This window comes from Cupressus sempervirens, chromosome 5, assembly GCF_028749045.1.
Source record: "Cupressus sempervirens isolate cs-2001-9-10 chromosome 5, ASM2874904v1, whole genome shotgun sequence".
NCBI classification, from domain to species: Eukaryota; Viridiplantae; Streptophyta; class Pinopsida; order Cupressales; family Cupressaceae; genus Cupressus; species Cupressus sempervirens.
This window is the reverse complement of record NC_143122.1, coordinates 742,913,759-742,936,767: the sequence shown is the minus strand read 5'-3', so window position 1 is coordinate 742,936,767 and position 23,009 is coordinate 742,913,759. Positions and strand designations below refer to the sequence as shown.

At 34.5% G+C, this 23,009-nt stretch overlaps 1 long non-coding RNA gene across 1 annotated transcript; it reads right to left on the bottom strand.

Annotated features, from left to right (window-relative positions):
• Positions 1-1,873: 1,873 nt before the first annotated feature.
• LOC149558058 (uncharacterized) lies at positions 1,874-17,259 on the bottom strand. The gene is made up of 2 exons (XR_016364972.1): positions 16,629-17,259; positions 1,874-2,196 (listed from the first exon to the last, which is right to left on the bottom strand). It is a non-coding gene; the product is annotated as an uncharacterized LOC149558058 (long non-coding RNA).
• Between the last annotated feature and the right edge of the window lie 5,750 nt (positions 17,260-23,009).

Below are 23,009 nucleotides of genomic sequence, written 5' to 3'. Positions count from 1 at the left end.
TTAAAATACCCCTTATGTCTCCCTTGGGTACACATCACCATAAAATAAATATTAAAGTAACAGTTTAATATTTTACAATTAAATTAGACGTTACTTTAATAAAACTTCAGGCATTAAAATATATTAGCAATCGGACTCCGAATAATGCGAGTGATAGCTCATCGGAAAGCTCTCACTGAGGAGCATCGAATCCAATCACCAAAATTGACCTGCACTGTGTCCTGCCGACTTACTAAAAATAGTAAGTATGCCTGAAACTAAGTAAATCAACTTCGTTTTGGCCCTAATTTTTTCTTATCCTCCACTTAGACTTTGGAGAACGTGAAGGCCAAAAGATGGGATCATTACAAATCCGCCCTCCTTGAAATTGCTTGTCCTCAAGCAATTAAATAACATAATGGACTCCAACCTCCACCTGAATCCCAATATGTGATATCCATATGGAAGTTAAACCAACTGCAAACCCGCATCATTAGGACCAACCCCTGTAGCCTAGCATTCAAAACTTGTGCTGATGAAGTCAGAATGTCACCATAAGGCAACTCCATAGAAGATCTATGAAACGTCTTCTTCCCTTTATCCATCCACATAATATATATTGGACTGGAGTGCATATTATCACCATCATGCATTGGAAAAGATGTAGTTGTAGGTGAACCATATGTACTCATGCTAACTGTATCAACAATAGGTGTTGCCGCATTGAAATATATGGACATAGGAACAACATTAACTGCTGCAACAGAAAATTGAATTGAATTTGTCGTTGATGAAAAATCATAATCATTAACATGTGTGGCTTTATTAGAAAATACATCAACCACTGCATTTATACCATTAAACTCCTCATTGGATGCTTCAACTGACATAGAAGTGGCTGCTGATATGATAGTATCCTCGCATTCTCCTAATTCCACTATTGCTACGTCATCATCCCCTGATAAGGCTTCATATGTGGTCTCCTGACTATCACCAATAGCATAGCCCGGTGGTGTCTCGATCCCATCTGAAGAATCAACTACCTTCTGCGCTGGAGCAACATACGAATCGTCAATGTTGATGCCCATCTGTCTAGCCATAAGTTGCAACATCATATCCATTCGCCTATTATGCTCCTGTTGCATCTTCTGCCCCTCCTCTAATGAACTAAGTAACCTAAGCATTGCATTTTCTTGATCTGGACTGGTATACATTTTGTCAGAGCCTTTTCCTTTTATCTCGCTATTCCAAATTCTCTATAAGAACTCCACAGGATGGCACGACTTATAGCTCTGATACCACTGTAATGGGCACCCAGGAATGCCCAAAAGCTGAACCAAGGCTGAAATTATATTTATGCTAAAAATGTTGCAATCAATTACAAAGAGATGTATTCCAAAGGCCAAACCCTAAGGGAATGACGTCTAGAATGTTACAAGAGAGGATAGACGTCCTCAAATGCCAAGTACAAAGCTGCAACTCACACACCAATTTCTTCTCATATTCAACCTTCTCTAATTAATTAAATTAATTAAATATAAAACCACCTTTTAATTTTAATTTATTTAATGAATTTATAAGAAATTAATTTAATTTTTTCTTATCCTCCACTTAGACTTTGGAGAACGTGAAGGCAAAAGATGGGATCATTACAGAAGCAGGGCACACCTGAAGCTAGGCTTCAGTATTTTCCGCTCACAGTCATTCGTGAAAACAATCGTCTCTGTCATTTACTGCTCTTCCCACCATGGTGGCAGACTCGGTTTCAGTGCCCTCGAGATGGAATATACCTGAAGAAGTTGTTGGAGAGTTTTGGAAACAAAACATAATTCCTTTTATTTTTTAAGTTTAAAATTTTCAGAAAAACATTTTAAAAATAAAGATTTTCACAACGTTAGACATAGAATAATCAAATTAATTAAAAGGGAGGCATGGGAAACATTAGTTCACTGCCTTATAGATAAGATAAGGCAGGGACTAATAATAACAATGAGTCCAGAAACTGTCCAAACAACTGGAAATGCAGTTAGAAGTCCACAATTTTTGGATTTTCAGCTATATCGGTTACAAGATAGAGAGTTTAAAATTACTGGACATTGAAGTCTAAACTTAATCTCATTCCTCTACATATAAAAGTTTTTAGTCCGAATCTCAACCGGGTCATTACCTAATAGAAGCACAAAAATAGATTCAGAGACTTCTGTTAGCCCCATCACCCTGTTCACAGAGGGAAACGGTAAATTTATTTCATGGAGATGATTAAAAATATTTGAATATATTTCAGATATTGCTAACAAGAAGAAATCATTAACTGTATAATTTTATTGTAAAACTTACGGAGTACATAAAGTTGGCCATAACACTCCTAGTTCATAAAAAAAACATATGCAACCCAAAATAAAACAATCTTTGTGCAAAGAAGACAAGAACATACAGTTGATCAACCACCTGCCACGAAGGGCCAAATGAGCATTTGGTCACATTAGTATTATAGTAACTCAATACATGTACTCCCCTCCTAAAGAATGTTGTAATTGTTGGCAATGTCCAACTATAATTCACGAGCGTGATATCTGTTTCTAAAATTGACATGCACGTTGAATCTCAAACTTCATCTAAATAATAAATTAATTATATAGTTATTCCTCCAAAAGAAATATTACCTGATCTTCAAACATTCCAAGTCATTCTGAAACCCTATCACTAAAATAAGTTAAACACTAGAAAACCTCCCATCATAGAGTACAGCAGGAAAAAATCCCACCTAACCCCACCATCACAGTTCTTAAGAAAGTATCTACCTTTTAAATGCTCAAGTTACCTTTTTCCCAAAATTGAATCAAGGAAATCCACAAACCTTCCTTGTAAACTGATATATATGAGATCAAAAAGTTACAGAACAGAAACAAACTTCTGGTTATTTTATCATCAGTCTTCTTGCAAACAATATTACCAAGATGGCAGCCAAAACCCTTAATGGAAAAACATTCACAATTTCCTATTGCACATCAACCCTTATCTTCAACACGACTGAACCATCTCTTGGAAATCTTCTTTCAATATAGCAAACTATTAAGCAAAAAATTATTTACATACAAAAAACCCTAATCATATAGGATAAATATCTCTGAATACAGAGCTTTCTGCGACAAATTGCTTAAATAAAATCCCTGGATTCTTTTCCATGTAACTGCCAGTGAAAAGACTTGAGATGTAAGACTTGTAATCAAGACAAAAAAGGGGGAAAATGAAAATTGTTTAAACAAGTTTTATTTAGACTACAGTTTCATCTCAGTCAAAAACATCCATAGAGTATATTTGAGTAGGAGAAATTATATTAGTTTTATGAGGTGAACTTTTTTCCATTATTGATCCAGGAGAAACAAAATCTCCAGCAGATATTGAAATTTTAGAAACTAAAGCTTCCATGAACAGATTTTTATCTTAATTAGCATTTTGTTAAGATTTCAAATAGTTGGTCGTTTTTATATTTTAAGAAGTCTGTTCCATATTTTGTGGATGTGGAAATTTCGTCTTTCTGTACATAAATATTGTGAGCCTTCGAGCTTGTAAGGGCAGATAAGATGTATAGTACTATTTATTTATTTTCTATGTAGCTTTAAATGTATATGTGAGTAGATAAATTAATTGTGTTTGAGTTTCTACAGTTTGTAGATTGTTGTCTAAGGTAGAGGACTCATAAGGGGGGCGTAAGCTCTAATTTTAAGAAAGAAGGTTGTCTCAGGAACAAAATTATATTTTGTCAATGGATTATTTGGAAGCTTCTCCTCAAAGATAGGAGTGCCTGATGGGTGAAAAAAAGGTGAGGCTAGATATCGCCCCATCAGCTAAAAGAAATTGATTTCTGAACTATGAATAAAATATAAAAGACAAGTTATTATTTTCATGAGACGGCTTAATTTCAAAAAAATTGGAGCTTAACTTCTTAAGTTGAACTAGACCACATAATTCATGAGACGACTAGCTTTAAAATATTCCTAAAAAATAGCAAAGAAGTTGCAGTTCTATTTTTTAGGAAGCCCCCTTTCTCATTATTTCATATGCTGTAGATTGTCTGTCTGAAAGTGATGTTCATGTCACTGCCAAAAGAATGTATGTCGGTTGTAGATTTTCATGAATGACCAGTCTAAAATTTCTGCAACGGTTGGAGGAAAGCTTCCCCAATCATAGCATTTGCATAAGCAAATACAAAGAACCCAAAGTTGTTAGAAAACCATTGAGTCTGAGGGAAAGAATCACAACATTTCTGAAAAGCATTTGTCAAGGCTGCCTTTGATAAAAAGGAAAAAGGTCGCAGCAACTTATTTGGGAAAAGACAAAAGTACAGAACATACCCTTCAAGGAGATTATAAACTTTGTTAGCAGATAGTGTTTCGAATAAAAGAAATGTGCATCTATGTTTGCAGCTAGAAAATAGATCAGTATTTTGAAGATTATCGACCACCAAAGTTAAAGAGTTCAGAGATAAGCACTCATTCTAAAGAAGGTCACAGAATTTGTTTCAAGCCCTTACCAAGGGAGGCACCAAAGAAGTTGGCACAAAATCCACAGATGAAAAGGGGTATTGCTAATTTATATTGGCAAGCTGAAAGAGAGAGCATAGCTCTTGATCTTTTCTGCCAACAGAAGAGAATCAATGTCCAAAGGAAATCGCCAGCCAAAAGAAAAACAAGGGTGAAAGAGGTCATCAAATGATCATGGGTTAAAGAGTCGTGAATATAAAGTTAGATTTTAGGAGAGTTTTCCCAACTGCAATTGGAGAAGTGCAGACTCAATGATTACATCGAACTTCTGGGTTGAAATCATTGATAATTTATACTCATGAGATGATCACGACCAAGGTGTGGTTAAACGATGATGAAAAATGCAATAGAGGTACAAATAGTTAAAACTCCATTTGTCAAAGGACCGTTCAAAGATCTAGCTGTGTAGAAATTTAAGTTGGATTTTATTTTGCTATTTCATGGAACAGTTGATTTCTGAGAATCGATTGGATGTAATCGGACCTGCCGAGACACCTGACAGTGTAGTGGGAGAATTATTGAATTTAAAAAAGTTTAATTTCTTGTACTATTTAAGTGTTAACTTATTAGGTGTGTGAACGGTCACAGTTCAGGCATAAAGGAAATCAATAATGAATATGTGCTTTGTAGAAGGTTGAATGAGATTTAAATCTCATGGTCAAGGAGAAATTGAGGGTGGAGCATCAAAGAGACACATCTTTGAGGAGCAACAAAATATTTAACTGATTTCTATGATCATTGTTTGGGAACTTGTCATAAGATTGCAGCTTGCAGTTTTAATATTGTAAAGAAGTGGGTATAAAAAGTGTAACTAGTTGGTTGTGCAACAATTGAAGATTGATTTAGATGCTGGACGTTGACGTTGAGTGCAAGAATGACTGTCCATTCAGAAATTCAACCAATGGCTGTGATATTATTCTATGTTGGCTGTATAAATCACGAATGTCAGTTTAAGGTCAAACATATTAGAGCCAACTTATGCCACTGCTCTTTAAAGTTGCAGACTCAACTATAGAACTTGGAGATTGATGGTAAAGGGAAAGCATTCCAGTGCAAGAATAGAGAGGAGGTTTAAATAGTCATTTTGATATTTAATATTGTAAATATTGGACCATTGATAGTCATAGAAGTAACATTGGTGATTGGACAATCAAGTGATTTAAGGAAGAGAGGTCTGGTAGCAACATAAAATAGCAGTTCAGATCAGGAAATGTTAAACATGATTCTGGTAGCACTTTGATGTTCCATTAGTCATTATGTGATTTCTCCATCATTTATGTAGATCTGGTAGCAGAGATTTAAACTTAAGGTTATGGAAGGTAAGATATAGTTCTATTTATTCTTGTAGTTAACCTCTTATTTTGATGAACTTAATGATCAGGTTTAAATACTTGGCGAGGTTTTAAAAATCTATTATTGAACTCATAGTCTAGCTTTATAGCATTTTGAGCATGTGAGTGTGCGTTGATGAGAAACATCTGGAAATGCAATTTATTATTTTGTTTAAATTAAATAAAAAGGGAGAAGAATTTAAGGATCTAAATACAAATCTGTTTTCTATTAGTAGTTATGGGAACTCCAATTTTCCTGTAGCCAAAAGTTGAGGGAGGAGAAATTTGGAAAGCGGAGATTGTAGAAGCGTGCAGCCAAAGTCCAGTCACTGTATAAGAGTTGTTAACAACAACTGGAAAGCAACTTGAGAAGATTGGTGACAGAATGAGTCTTCCTGCATTGCAAATCAGAGAACTCAGAAGTGTTTCTTGCTTTTGAAGTTTTAACCATTGAATAAAGGATGTTTTTTAATGCAGGTAACAGCAGAAAGAGAAAGGCAGTTGTGGTAATCCTTCCAGAAGAGGTCGCATAATTGAGAGAATAAAAACATCCAGCTGAGGTTGGGTCAATGTTGTTAAGATAGCACCACAATTACAGATGTGGGTAGAGTTGTCCAAGGAAAGAGCAGATGAAGCTCTTTAAAGTGTATAGATTGCAGAAGCCTAGAGGAGCAGATGAAGCTCACAAGCTCTAAATGAGAGAACCAGTGTTACCAAAAAGGTAGCTCAGAGGAGACAAGCATGGTGAGGTACTTGTGGCAAGCTGAAACAGGCGTGCTGGTATAAAGGCTTAGTGCAGCTCATAGGTGGACAAGGAAAGTTCACAAAGAAAGAGTGAACATAACTAATAATAGTCAAGGGTACGAGTAAAAGCCACAATAGAATGGAGGAAAATGGAAAAGAAAATACCATAAAAATGAGAAGGATGAGTAAAATTGAATTTGAAAGAGAAATTGTTGGGATGAATGAATAACTCAGTATAATGATGATGCTACTACAAGAAGGTGAGAGAGATCAGAGATATGGATGAAGAATAAAGAAACAAGCTATATGGCCTATTAAGAAATTATTTGTATGAAAGTTAAGGAAGAAGCTGAGACACATGTGGAGTGCTCAGTTGAAGGGAGGAATCGGAGAAATTGAGTTTAAGAGGAATAAGTTCAGTATTGTGAACCAAAACATAGATCATTCCTCCGAGATGATGATGATAATGGTGATGAAAGGCTTCATGAAATTTTCACAGATCGTTTGGAAAGTTCAGATCATCAAGAAGATCGGCCAATAGAGAAATCAAATGGGGCTAGAGAACCTTACGTTTTAAAAACTAATAATTTGTGTATGCATGGAGGCATAGAAGATGATGGACAATCATTAAAAATAGTCAAGTATGGATGATGAAAAGAGTCAGAACCTTGTTGCTAGAGTAGGAGAGGCGGAATTGCCTTGTGATGGCAATCAAAGTGGAAAATATACACAATTGACAAATATAATTATTGGAGAACAGTTGTGAGAACCTATTGTAGCAGTGAACAAGGACATGTTGGCATATGAAGATAGCAAAAAGAATGATCAAAGAAAAAAGAGAAGATTCCAGCATGTAAAGTGAGGAGTTACAACCCTGGAAATGTACATATGAACATAGAATTGAAGATGTTAGAGGGGGGATAGTCAATTCAAAGATTAAGTACTCCAAGGAGGTTACAAACAAGGAGCATGAAAAAGAAGAAAGAAGTAGATGTCATCAGCAGATTATAAAAGAGGAATTAGAGGTTCAAAGAGAGACAAATGCATGTGGAGGGACAATCGACCACATATTTGTAGACATCAAGAAAAGGAAAGAAGCACACATTCTCAAGATTGATGGTGATTTTTGAAGATATAATCTTTACCGTGATACATTTTTTTCATGTCAAGACACGGCAAAAAGTGAGAACGTGTAGAATCTAAAACAAGGGAACAACCAGGGCAGAACAAAGAAAACAGAAAAATACACATATTTCGCACAAATTATACTCACAAATGTAAAGTTTCTGCAAATTCTATGACTGAATCAGAGATTAGATTCGACCTTCTTCCTCTCCTTGTTGCTTGTTGTGAATAACTTCAAAGTATTGTCTTGAATTAAATTAGAAATATAATTCTGAAAACTGTCTTTTCTTCTGCAAGTTGTATATGGGCAGTATTCACTAAGGAGCAGACTATTTTGTGTTCTTGTGTGCTCTTAGACTTCAACCATACGAAGTCTTCTCCTGAAGTGGTCTATCTTCACTCTAGATAGAGGTTTGGTGAGTATGTCTACTGTTTGATCTGCAGTGCAAATGTATTCTAATTTTACAGAATTCCTGTCTACCATATCTCTTACATAATGGTAAGGAATTTCAATATGCTTGGACCTGTCATGAAAAACTGGATTCACCAAAAGCTTGATGGAACTCTAATTATCACAGTCAATAATCATAAGATTCATAGCTTGCCCAAATAATCACACAAGTAACTTCCTTAGCCAAACTGCTTCTCGAGCGACCATTGCTACTGCAATGTATTCGGCTTCTGTGGAGCTTTGAGCTACTGAATACTGCTTTCTGCATATCCAAGATATCATTGCTGATCCTAAACTGAAACAACATCCTGAATTACTTTTTCTGTCTTTAATACTTCCACCCCAATCTTAGTCGGTGAATCCATGCAAATCTAAATCAACTCTCATATTTGAGCCCAAAATAAAGAGTGCCTTATAAGTATCTCATAATGTGTTTAACTACAACTAGGTGAATCTCCTTTGGCTCACACATAAACTGATTTAAGGCATTAACAGCATAGAAAACATTAGGTCTTGTATTTACTAAGTGCATAAGGGACCCAATCATCTGTTTATAGAGAGTAGAATCTATGGAAGGTGATTCTGTTGCTGCTTCTTTAAGTTTATGTAGATTGGTCTCCATTGGAGAAGACTTAGACTTGTGATTCCACATTCCAAATCTCTTCAAAATATTTAATGTATACTTCCCTTGATTAAGTATGATACTGTCAGAATTTTGTCGTACTTCCAGTCCTAGGAAGTAATGGAGTCCTAAGTCTTTCATCTCAAATTCTCTAATTAGATCTTTCTTGCATCTATCTATGAGATGATCATCACTTGTTATTAGTAAATCATCAACATATAGTATCAGAATTACCATATCATCTTTATCTCTTTTATAATATAAATTTAGATTGGCTTCATTCTTAGAAAATCTTAAGCCGATGAGATACTTATCAATTCTTTCATACCAAGCCCTTGGAGCCTATTTAAGCCCATAGAGAGCTTTCTTGAGCCTGCAAACAAAAACGTTAGGATCGTGAGTTTCAAATCCTTCAAGTTGCTCCAAATATAATTCTTCTATAATCTTTCCATTTAGGAATGTTGTTTTTACATCCATCTGATGTACTTTCCATCCCTTCGATGTTGCAATCGCTAGGACTGCTCTTACAGAGGTATATCTAGCAACAGGAGCAAAGATTTCTCCATAATCAATCCCTTCTTTCTAAGAGAATCCTCTCGCTACAAATCTAGCTTTATATTATTCAATGCTACTGTCAACAACATTCTTTATTTTAAATATCCACTCTGAAGAAACAAAAAAATTTCCTTTAGGTCTTGGAACAATTTCCCAAATATCATTCTTCATAATAGATTGGTATTCTTCTGTCATAGCTTCTTTCCAAGTTGTATGTTTAATAGCATCTGAAGGATTGGTTGGTTCTGTTTTGGACAAATCATTTATGTTTGTTGTATAACTAGAAAATCTTTTAGGTCTTTTCCTTTCTCTGACTGTTCCAGAAGGTGCAACAAAGCCTTGTGCTTTCTCAACTGTTTTAATCGCCCAAAGTCGTCTTTTCTTTCAATTTTGAGTTTCTCCAAAATTTAGATTTTGAATTTCATCTTCAATTTCTTCTATGTTCTCCCTCTGAGACTCAGACTCGATATTTCTTCCAGAATTAGGTAAATGACCCTTCTTTCTAAGAGAATCCTCTCGCTACAAATCTAGCTTTATATTATTCAATGCTACTGTCAACAACATTCTTTATTTTAAATATCCACTCTGAAGAAACAAAAAAATTTCCTTTAGGTCTTGGAACAATTTCCCAAATATCATTCTTCATAATAGATTGGTATTCTTCTGTCATAGCTTCTTTCCAAGTTGTATGTTTAATAGCATCTGAAGGATTGGTTGGTTCTGTTTTGGACAAATCATTTATGTTTGTTGTATAACTAGAAAATCTTTTAGGTCTTTTCCTTTCTCTGACTGTTCCAGAAGGTGCAACAAAGCCTTGTGCTTTCTCGACTGTTTTAATCGCCCAAAGTCGTCTTTTCTTTCAATTTTGAGTTTCTCCAAAATTTAGATTTTGAATTTCATCTTCAATTTCTTCTATGTTCTCCCTCTGAGACTTAGACTCGATATTTCTTCCAGAATTAGGTAAATGACCCTTCTTTCTAAGAGAATCCTCTCGCTACAAATCTAGCTTTATATTATTCAATGCTACTGTCAACAACATTCTTTATTTTAAATATCCACTCTGAAGAAACAAAAAAATTTCCTTTAGGTCTTGGAACAATTTCCCAAATATCATTCTTCATAATAGATTGGTATTCTTCTATCATAGCTTCTTTCCAAGTTGTATGTTTAATAGCATCTGAAGGATTGGTTGGTTCTGTTTTGGACAAATCATTTATGTTTGTTGTATAACTAGAAAATCTTTTAGGTCTTTTCCTTTCTCTGACTGTTCCAGAAGGTGCAACAAAGCCTTGTGCTTTCTCGACTGTTTTAATCGCCCAAAGTCGTCTTTTCTTTCAATTTTGAGTTTCTCCAAAATTTAGATTTTGAATTTCATCTTCAATTTCTTCTATGTTCTCCCTCTGAGACTCGGACTCGATATTTCTTCCAAAATTAGGTAAATGAGAAGGTTCTTCAGAACTTAGGGCTCTTTTGAATACTAGATCTTCTTCAAAAATTACATCCCTACTAAGTTCAATATTTTTCTATCAAGGTATGAAAATCCTGTATGCTTTGAAAGTTTCACTATAGCCTACAAAAATACCTTTCCTCCCAGAGGGTTCTAACTTAGTTCTCTTTTCTTTTAGAACATGGATATATATGGGGCACCCCAAAATCCTAAGATGACTTATATTGGGTTTAACCTTAGTAAAGACTTCTTCAGGAGTTTTATCTCCAAGGTAAGAGTGAGGGCTTATGTTTTGAATATAGACAATAATACAAGAGGCTTCTGCCCAAATATTATATTCTAGATTTTGATCAAATATCATAGCTCTAGCAGCTTCTATAATTGTGAGAAAAATTTGTGAGCACATTAGCATGGATTGTGAAAACCTAATAGATCTCATCTTCTATAATTGTTTTATTCTTTCTTTCTACTACCCCATTTTGTTCTAAATTATAAGGAATGGAGTACTCCCTCCTAATTCTTGTTTCTTTACAAAACTTTTTAAACAAATCTGAGGTGCATTCTCCTCCATTATCAATCCTAAGAGTTTTAATTTTATGTCCTAATAAGTTTTTAGTTAATGTTTTGAATTCTTTAAATCTCTTTAGGATTTCTTCTAATTCTTTGCACTTTAAGAAGTAAATCCATGTTTTCCTAAAGACATCATCTATGAACAAAATAGAGTACCAGAATCCTCCAAGAGAAGGAACAGAATAGGTCTACACAAATCTGAATGAATTAATTCCAAAACATTATTTGTTTTTCTAGCGCTCTCATGAAATGGACATTTGGTGTTCTAACCCAATGCACACCTTTTGCATATGCTTGAGTGGTCTTTATTTAGTTTAGGTAAACCAATAACCATCTTCTCCATAGTTGATAAGGTTTTGAAATTTAGATGTCATAATCTTCTATGCCATATTTCATTTATGTCTACAACTTCATGAATTAAGGCTTGAATAGGTCAACTAGATTCTGAATTTAATTCATACAAACATCTTGTTCTCTGACCAATCAACTTCGCTTTCTTAATTGAAGAGTTCTTTGCCTAGGTTATTACTTTACCGTCCACGAATGCAACATTATGCCCATCATCTTCAAGTGTTGTAACTAAGATTAGATTTATTTTTATTCCTGGTACGTAGAGTACACCTTTGAGAATAAGAGAATTTCCCAATTTTAGTTTCAAGGTGCAATTTCCAATTCCTTCGACAGAATGTGTTGAATTATCACCAATGGTGACTTCCTCATTAACCTTTTCAGATATAGAGTCTAGTGCTTATTTGTATCCTGTTATATGTCTAGAAGATCCACTATCAATTACCCATGCTTTACTTGAGATTTCATTTGATATTGACGAATACAATACATGATTCTCGAGATCATAGTTATCTTCTTCCCTAGTAACATTTGTACAGTTCGCTTGTTATTTAGAATTCTTAGGACAACAAGATCTGTAGTGTCCAAACTTTTCACATCTGAAACACTTTAATTTGGAAAGATCTTTCTTGGGTTTGCCATTCTTTTGATTTCTCTTTTTCTTCTTGAAACACTTCTTCTTGCCCTTATAGGAGTTTGTATTAAGAACATGAAGTTCTTCATCTTTTGCTTTCAGTTTCCCTCCTTTCTTTAATTTTTTAGATTCTTCTTGAAGACAATCCCCCTTAAGTCTGTTAACGTCAAGAAGTTTATCTCTGGCACTTATTCCTTGTGCAAAAGTTTTCCACGAATCTGATAATCCATCTATAGCCATTAGTGTTAGTTTCGTATCACTAATGGTTCCTATACTTAATAGTGCATCTCTAATGTCAGCAACCCTTAGGAAGTAAGAATTCATTGATTCTCCTTTCTTTATTTGTATGTGATGTAGTTGCCTTTTCAATGTGAGAACTCTAGTTGCATTGTTGACCTCATATGCATTTAGTAATGCATTCATCATATCAAATGTTGTCTGATGTTTTGTTAGCATAGGTACAATATCATTCTTTACTCCATCTAATATGATCTGAATGGCTTTTCTATTTCCTTTACTCCATATAGTTTTATGAGGTTCAATACTAGGTTGTTCGGATGCTCTATCAACAAATTGTTTTACATCATTTTCTTCAAGAATCATCATGATTCTGAATTTCCAGGCACCAAAGTGTTATTTCCCATCAAACCTATCCTCGGGTTTGATTGTGTATGCCATTGAAGATAGAAGATAGATGCTAGATATATAAAAAGTCTGATTACTGAATTTTGCAGAGCCTAGGTTCGACAACCAAAGCTCTGATACCATGTGCAGTTTCTGCAAATTCTTTGACTGAATCAATGATTAGATTAGACCTTCTTCCTCTCCTTGTTGCTTGTTGTTAATAACTTCAAAGTATTGTCTTGAATTAAATTAGAAATATAATTCTGAAAACTGTCTTTTCTTCTGCAAGTTGCATATGGGCAGTATTCACTAAGGAGCAGACTATTTTGTGTTCTTGTGTGCTCTTAGACTTCAACCATACCCATTATAAATAGAGAGACCTAGGGCCATGTCCCTTCCAAAACATTCTTTACCTCATCCTAGAAGTCGGTGACTTTTCCAAGAAACAATAAGTTTATATATAACTTAGCACAAAATGAGTTTAGTTAAATCCAAACTAATTCTAACGATAGACACTGAAATCCCTAAGAGGATAATGTAAAGATTTTGGATCAATCTATGTCATGTAAGAACAGATCAGACTGATCTGTTATCAGATCAGTAGGATTATAAGTTACAGAATTAACAACAAACACTATAAAACTTTGTTGATCAGCCACTCTGATTACATTCTTGCACGCTGTGCTCATTCTATTTTGCAGTGTATCTAAAAAACTGTATATCCATAATAAATAAAAACCTATGCTAACTCCACCGCTTAAAACAGCAGTTTACATAATGTATGAACTGCTCTTATTACATGCTGACAGTAAAAGGTTATGGTGGGAACAAAAGTCTTTAACTAATCTAAACTAGACTTATTAAACTCATGCAAATCGAAACAGCCTATTGCATGTAACAATCATGCTTATTAAAACTACAATGAACTGGAGAATTGGCGGTGCTTTGATGATGACTGCAGTGCTTGACGGTGACTTCAACATCAGTTTTCAACAAGTTTGGAAGATAAAAGTTCACTTTTAATAAAACAACCATGGAGGAAGCAACAAGGTGCCTTCAACATTTTCAAAAAAATGTCTAGTGAAAAAAGAATGGAAGTTAAAAAGTAAAATGGCAATGGAGGCCATACAAGTTTTGAATTTTAGAAGAGCTCCAATGGAAAAGTGTCAAAAGCATGGATCAGCATAGACTTAAGCATGGGTCAGCATAGAAGTATGCTAGATATTGAGATTTTTCAAAAGCATGGATCAGCATAGACTTAAGCATGGGTCAGCATAGAAGTATGCTAGATATTGAGATTGGGAAGTTATGTCAGCCAATGAAGAAACTGCCTGAAAGGAAGCATACTGAATGAAGAAGACAATCAACAACACAATATAATTGATCTCAACAGAATACACCTACTAGATGAGTGGAGTATTGCAAAGTAAAGTATGGAAACCGGGAAGATTAAGGAGAGCTATAGCATATCAAGAGGTAAAGAGGAAAAAGTTAATGAAAAGGTTCAACACCAAAATTGAAGTTGCTGAACGTAGTAAGGCAAGTGGGCAATGAAATAAGAAAGTTTGGCATCAAGGCAGAAAATAAGTTGCAGTTAATGCACTTGCAATTTGAAAATGTGACACAAGGTACAACCAGCAAAAGTAGCTTGAAAAATCATGGACAGGAGTCCACAAACAAGTCTTTTTGTGTTCCTTGAGAATCAGATTTAAGACTTATGACCAGGAGGTCATAAAACTTTATACCCAGAGAGTCTGATTCAAGCGATAAAACCTCCAGCAGATATTCAAATTTTAAATACTAAAGTTTCTGTGAACGGGTTTTTATTCTGCTAAGATTTCAAATAGTTATTAGCTTTTATATTTTAGGAAGACTGTTCCATATTTTGTGGATCTGGAAGATTCATCTTACTGTATAAATATCGTGAGCCTTCAAGCTTGAAAGGGTAGATTTTCTATGTAGATTTGGATGTTTATGTGAGTAGATAAATTAATTGCATTTGAGATTCCACAGTTTGTAGATTGCTGTCTTATTGTTTCATCAATTACAAAGAATTTAAGAAAAGTTGAAAGAATTATATTAATTTTATTTTGGTACCACCAAAATTTTGGACAACTAGAACTTTAGAGTTAACAAGAAAGTTCATATAGGATGGCCCATCGGTGAAACAAACCGACATCACTCAGACGTTCTATGGGACAATTTTAATTTTTTAAACCTTTTTGTCAGTTGTTACTGATCATCAAATTCACATAAGTATATGTTCTCTTACAACTTTCGCTGGTGATACAAAAAGGTTAAATATCAAACTAATTCCAATAAATTGAAAGGTTAGCGTGCAAAATCAACAGTTTTGAAGGAACTGCTGAGGATGTTAGTTTGGAACCTTAACAGCATTATTGTGCAACAAGCACAATACAAGAGCTGTTAGGTAGCTCAAGTCTCTCAGTAAAGAAGCTATATATGGGTGCGCTAAATTGTTTGACCCCATCCTCGCCATTAGGAAGATGATGAATAAATACACGAAACCATTTCAGGATTATCCACACTACATGTTTGACACTGTAGAAGGCTTTCACAAGCAGGCAAGTTTTGGTTGTTTGAAAACCTATTAAATATTAAAAACAGATTATTTCTACTGATCCATGCACTAGCTTTTCAAGTGATGTGAACAGAAATTGTGGAGAAGTTATGAAACTTGTTGTTTGAGTTGATGTGTTAGCTTACAGACATGTTCGTGATTTGGAAAATAAAAAAATGGCATCACTTGGCACCAACAATTTTTAATACGGGCCCATTCCTCAGCAAGAGTCAATTTACATGTAATGTATGCACAATTCTTCATTATAAGCTTATCAACATGTATGCAAAGCGAGAAAATATGGTGGATAATCTTAAATTTTTGGCAATCTACTAGAATGTTATCTTACCAAAAACATGATTCTCATTAGCACTAAAAAATTGCTTCACCAACCTCATCAAAAAAGTGTCCAATTTTTTCAGTTAATCACTGGTAACATACAAACAGCCTTTAGCAAAACAAGAGCTCCGGAATTGGGCAAGGTTCAGGAAAAAGAATTTTTTACTAATTTCTAACTTTCTAGAACAGAGAGACATGAGACCACTGTTTTAGGATGGCAAAATTATTGGAGACAACAATTAAAACTAATATAAAATGAACATATTATAGACTGAATATATAATCCTTAAAGCTTTTCATAGGTGCCAAAAATCCCGCCTCCTCCGTGATACAATTCCTTTGTAATTTAGCGCAAAAATAAATTATATTAGCATTCTATATATCATGTACTTGCCAGTAATTCCAAATTGACAAGGAAGGCAAAACCATGGTCATCAAGTTTAGCAGTGGATATGATTTCACAATATGGCAGAGAAGATCTCCAGACTTCAACAAGAGGGGATCTCCTCCTGGGATTTGATGAAAAACTACTTGCAAAATATTTTTTCAGTGTAGCTGATACGACAGACTCCATTACTCTAATAAAAGGGAAAATAAAAGAATTTTATTGTCTATTTCTCCCAGGTAGTGGATAAGCACATTTACAAGAATTCTCCAATTTTATGGATAATGGCAGAATAGAAGTGAATAAGAAAAAAATCAAAATTGGAAACAGGGCAGAGAAAAGGACATGCCTTTCACAGTTGAGGCACAGATGCTGAAGAAAACCCCAGGAAATATTTTCGCTGTCTCCAAATCGAACACCCAAATCCCTTCTATCCATTAAGCCATTCCCAATTCATCCCAAGAAAGGACGAGAACCAATCTCAAACGGTGTTAAAATCTCTGAGTTGCCTCTGACGTTGAAAACCTACTACCAGGCGGGTTTCTGGAAAGCACCCAAACTAAGGAACGCAGTGCGACAACCCCAATGTAATTCATGAGATCATTCCTTGGAAACATTGACATACCATCTGAGAAAATGCTGCTTTGGATAAAACCCTTCTGAAGGACATATTTTGATTTGGCCGTAGCAAATTAATAATGGGTGCTGATGCAGAGGATTGGCATCCCTCCCTGCTTTCAGAAGTTCCTCAGATTCTCCAGATGGTATTACAGCTTATTTAAGAAAAAAGGTAAACTCGGTGTCGGGGCTACCAGTCGGAGTGAAGAGGAAAACTGTCCAACCCGGTGATTTAGGGTTGATGGCGCAATATCAACTGAATAATGTCTATAACTAGGGAAAAAGAAGTATATATCAAAATTTAAAGACATTATTTCATACCTTGCATACAAAATTTGAAAGCACGGAGCAATTTGAATGAAAAAGAGATCCTAAGGTGATTTAAAGAGAAATCTGAGGCAAAAGATTGATCGAGTGAAGATTTGAGTAGTTTTCAACTATATAGAGAGAAAAAGTTTTTGAATCCTATGATGAAGAGCACTCCCCTTAATACCATAAACCCATAACATAAACAAAGAAATAACAGCAAATGTGAGAAAAAAGTACAGACTTCTTATTATCACCGCAAATGTGGAATTATAAAATTCATAAGTACAATATGCTAATCCATGCATGGGCACCTTCATTACAATAATCTGTATGACAAGCTATGAACTATCACCTGCAGTTGTTCTAGACAATGTTTAGGTCTTTCCTAAGTAGGCGATTTTATGTTGCCTGGGAAGGTTCTAGACATTCAAACTTAATACCTAGGGCCGAAAGACGCTAACAATACATATAGAGTTGGCCAAATACATCTGTGATAATTTTTTTAGAAACTTTGGGTATCCCAACTTCGGAAGGCCATAACTCTCAAACCATTGCTTTGATTGGCTATTATAGCCACTTTTTGGAAACGCCAGATCCTGATCTGCAGGTTCTAAGCCGCACAAGTGCCCTTCCATTAAGTTTTCAAACCTCATTTGGGAAATCTAAGGCCTCAAATGGTGAGCCTAAATATTTTTCTCCTAAATTTTCAACCAAAAATCTGCAATAACTTCTCTGATACTTCAACTAGAGAAATGAGATTTTTATTGTAGGCTTATAATTCTAAAACAAACCTTCATGTAGAAAATGAGAATATTTTGAACTTGTATGACAAACTTACTAAAAATAGTAAGCTCCCAGAAATAGTAACTACCTTATCTATAGTCCTTATTAAAATAGAAAAGACTAAAAAGAAAATATTTTTTGGTGATGTAAGATTGCTGTTACACCCAAGATGCTCCTACATTAGACACCTAGGGTGATTTGAGAAGTGACTCCATCATGTCTCAGGTGTTTAGAGGAAAACCAAGATGGTTAACCTCCTCCTTTGCTAGCCATGATGAATCCTCTACTGGCCTCCCTTTCCATTTGACCATATATTCCTCATAAGTTTTGTTCCTTGTACTTTTGCCAACACGACTGTCTAGTATCTCCTCAATCTCCTTCGTAGCCAAACTAGTTGTTAGAATACTCCATTGTGCTTCTACAACTTCATCTTCATCACCTCCTTCATAATACTCTATCAAATTAGAAATATTAAATACTAGTGAAATATTCAATTCAGCAGGCAACTCCGCTTCATAAGCATTTCTAGAATCATGCCTTTTTCACTATCTTGCATGGTCCAAACATTTTCATCATCAACTTATTATATGTACCCATTGGAAATTGCTCCTATATCAAAGGAACCATGACTTCATCTCCATTCTAAAATTCTTTATAGCTCCTTTTCACATCTACCTTAGCCTTATACTATGTATTCATCTTTATGATGTGCTTCCTCATGTCTTCATGGAGGTTTTTCAAATGTTCAACAAAATCTTCTGCTTCAGCAATACTTGTCACTCCTTTATCCAACCTCCTCAATTCAAAAGCATTTCTAGGACTACTCTTGTATACAATTTGGAATTGTCATTTACCAATACTCTTATTGACAAAATCATTATATGCAAATTCTACCTATGGTAAAATCATATCCCATCTTTTTGGCTTTTCTACAACCAAACATCTTAGTAAATTTTCCAAACTCCTATTCACTACTTTTTTGTCCATCAGTCTGTGGATGATGCGATGAACAAAACTTCAAATCTGTCTTCAATTTCTTCCACAATGTATGTTAGAAATACCCAACAAATTTTGTATGTCAATCTGGAACTATACTCTTCAACAAACCATGTAGTCTCATCACTTCTCTAAAAAATAACTCTGCTACATGAAAATCATCACTAGTCTTCTTTCAAGGAATAAAATGTGTTATCTTTGAAAATCTATCAACCACCATAAAGATAGAGACATGTCCTCATTGTGTCCTCGGTAATCCAAGAACAAAATTCATGCTAACATCCTCCTACAACTTCTCTGATATAGGTAATGGCTGATACAACCTGATATCTTGGTTCACACCTTTCACCATCTGACATATTCTACAACTCTATACAAAATTCTTCACATCTTGTTGCAACTGTGGCCAGTAATAATTCTCAGCAACCAAAGCTATGGTTTTTTATACAAAATGTCCAACTAGTCCTCCACTATGTTTCTCCTTGATGCGATTCTCTCTCATTGAACTTCTTGGAATGCACAACTGGCTTCCTTTGAATAACATACTATCCTGATCATGAAATTCAACCAATTTGTGTTGTCCACTATAATAGGTTCTATACAAGCCTTCCACACTTCACCAAAATTAGGATCATTTAGATACAAAGTACTAAGTTTCTTAAACCCAACCACCTCAATTTGCATTTTTGTCAGCAAAAGTTGTCTTCTGCTAATAGTAGATATCCACAACTCTGTTAGACTTCCCACTCGTATATTTCAAAATAAATGTATAACTTTGCAAAAACTCAACCCACTTCAAATGCCTTAGGTTTAATTTTCCTTCACTATTCAAATATTGCAAAGCTTGATGATCAATATACAAAAAAAAATCCTTAGTCCAAGAATATAGTGTCTCCACTTCTTTAATAGCCTAAAATTCCTGATCATAAACATAATATTTTATTTTTGCATCATTCAACTTCTAACTAAAATAAGCAATAGGTCTACCTTCTTGGCTCAAAACAATTCCTATTGTAGTACCACTAACATCACAGTATACTTGAAACACCTTGTTAAAATCAGAAGTGATAAAATAGGTTGCTCAATAACATTTTTGTTTTAGTAGATTAAAACTCTTATTTTCTCCTACTATCCACTTAAATAATTTTCTATCCCCTCTCATTTTTTCAGTCAAGGGTCCATAAAAATTGCTAAAACCTCTTATGAGCTTTTTGTAAAAACTACTCAATCCATGAAAAGATCTTACCTGTATTGCACTCTTTGGAGTAAGTCATTCAAGGATAACCTTCACTTTCTTTGGGTCCATTTTTAGAACTTCTTCTAAGACTACTAACCCAAGGTACACTAACTCCTATACAAAATTACACTTCTTCAAGTTTATCAGCAACTTATCTTCCCTTAACTTATCAAACACCTTGCGAATATGGATCAAACGCTCCTATAATGTCTTACTAAAGATAAAAATGTCATATAGGTAAATAATGAAAACCTTACCCAGAAACTCCTTTAGTACCTCATTCATGAGCCACATGAAAGTGCTTGGTGCATTGGTTAGCCCAAAAGGCATGAATAACCACTCATATAGTCTTTCCCTTGTCTTGAAAGTAGTCTTCCACTCATCACCTTCTTTGATATGAATCTGATGGTACCCACTCAAACAGTCCATAATATCATCCATCTTGGTAATGGAAATATGTACTTGACTATGATATTGTTGATAGCATGAGAATCTGTGCACATCCTCCATTCTCCATTCTTATTTGGTGCTAATATGAATGGTACAACACATGGACTTAGACTCTCTTAAATCAACCCCTTATGCAACAAATCACTATTATATTATGATTAAAGTTATTGTTTTTCCTTAAGCTATGGACTAGAATTAAAGTATACACCTTAGCTCAAGCCTAACTTAACTATTACTACCCCCAATACTAAATTAATCCTAAATTACAATAGTGGTTTGTAAAAGACTTATTGATAATTTTACCTCCTTTAGCTATTTTTTTTCACATATTTATAACTTTTTAAGATTATATAATTTAAGAGAACTTGACCCTATACTTGAACATTATTTTAAAATATATTCATCTTTACTTCTCTTTCACTATACTTCTATCTCTTTCAATTATACTTTTTAGTTTTTAATAATAATTTTAATATTTTTTAGTCCCCGGGACTAAAATTTTCAACCTCTTTTTTTTTCAATTAATTCATTCTTTGAAATCAGTACACAACTATTTTATCATATGGTGCTTGTGAAATCTTGTATTAAAATGTAATTTTCCCATTTTATTTCCTTTTTGTCATTGGTTGTAATTTCTTTTCTCAGCGGTCTTTTCATATTTTCTTTCAAAAATTTACAACAAAAAGGAGGAGGGATAATGTGGCATACTACATGAGCTTCCAAAATTAGCATGTGTACTATAAATAATTGACATGGGTTATTTTTGTTGCCACATTTTGCCTACATGCATAATAGCATGGGTAGCTATCTTCACTCTCTTTTGTGTTGACAAAAAACTATCTCCACATTTTGATTTTGAAAACACAAAGGAGAAATTATGTTTAATTTTTATGTTTTAGGATGAGATCATCATTACATCAAAATTTATTTTGAGGTGCATTATTTGAGCTACAAGTAAGGTTTAGTGTTTGTTATATTATCTTTTTGCATTGGATTCACTAAAGGTTTTAATATTTTGGTTGATTGGAGTTGCATATTAAGTGGGTGTCATGGAGAGAATGGTTAATTTTGAAGATCTAAAATAAAAGCTCTTATGCTATACTAATAATAATAATAATAAATAGAGCATAAACAACAAACAACAAGATCAAAATAAAAACTTTATTTTTATTGAATGTATGTTCTGAAATTAAAGAGTGTACATTAGAGTATAAACAATGAAAAATAGAGGTCAGAATAAAAACTCCATATTTTTATTGAATGTATGTTCTAAAATTAAAGAGTGTACAATATAAAGAAAACTAAAATATCTTCTCCTTGAACACTGATGGAGAAAGACAATGTTTGCTACACTCTAAAATTCTAAACAAGAACATGCAAAGAGATTGCATGATAATCACAGTTTTGCATACTATGCAAACTATTTTTAAAATAATTAAAAACAATGCCCACGAAGCTAACTACAGAACTAACTTTTATTGATGATTTCTCACACCACACATGAGTTTATTTGTTCACTGAAAAACTTTCTCAGTATTGCTTACCAAGAGCATATCCTGAACAAACTTCTTCTTTTGCCTGAATGGCAGGAGTCCTCTCACAATGTTCTTTTTATGAAGCAAACTTAACCCTGGAAATGCAAATGACCATATCTTTGATGCCATAACCATGAATCATTATGATTACCTTAAGAGCATGCATATTAATGGAAACCAAAGAGTGAATGCACCAAGTTGTGGTGCGAAAAAGATGACACCTTTTTTGAATTTTTCAAATTTTCCTATAGCATGTATGCACTATAGTGCAGATGCGCTATGTGTGCATGCACTATGGCTTGAGACCCCAAGTGTACACGTGCTACATGCTATATGAAATCACATAACACATACGCGCTATGTGACATCACATAAAATAATTTAGCAATGTACATGATATGGCTGAGGCTGTGGCTGTGGTTGTTGTAGGCTCGTGACGTCCATGAAGTTTGTATACCCTTTCTCTGCAAGCAAGAGGAGCATACCAGCATCACCAATCGCGAAGATAATGAAAAGTGGCTCCTAATTGAGGAAAACCAGGGCGTTGTTCTTCACATCTCCGGAGAGCAAGGGTACAATGAGCATTCCCTTAATACCCACCCATAGAATAAGGTATCCTTGCAGAGGCAAGGCCATGGACAACATTTACTGGAATTGGTAGTAATTGGGATGGAATACAAAGAGTACCTTGAGATTTCTGAGATTACTTTGTAGCAAGGGGCGCTTGCCCGCTTTTATAGAAAGGATGAATAGTAACCAGTGATAAAGGATGGATGTTTTCATCCATCCTTTATCATTGGTT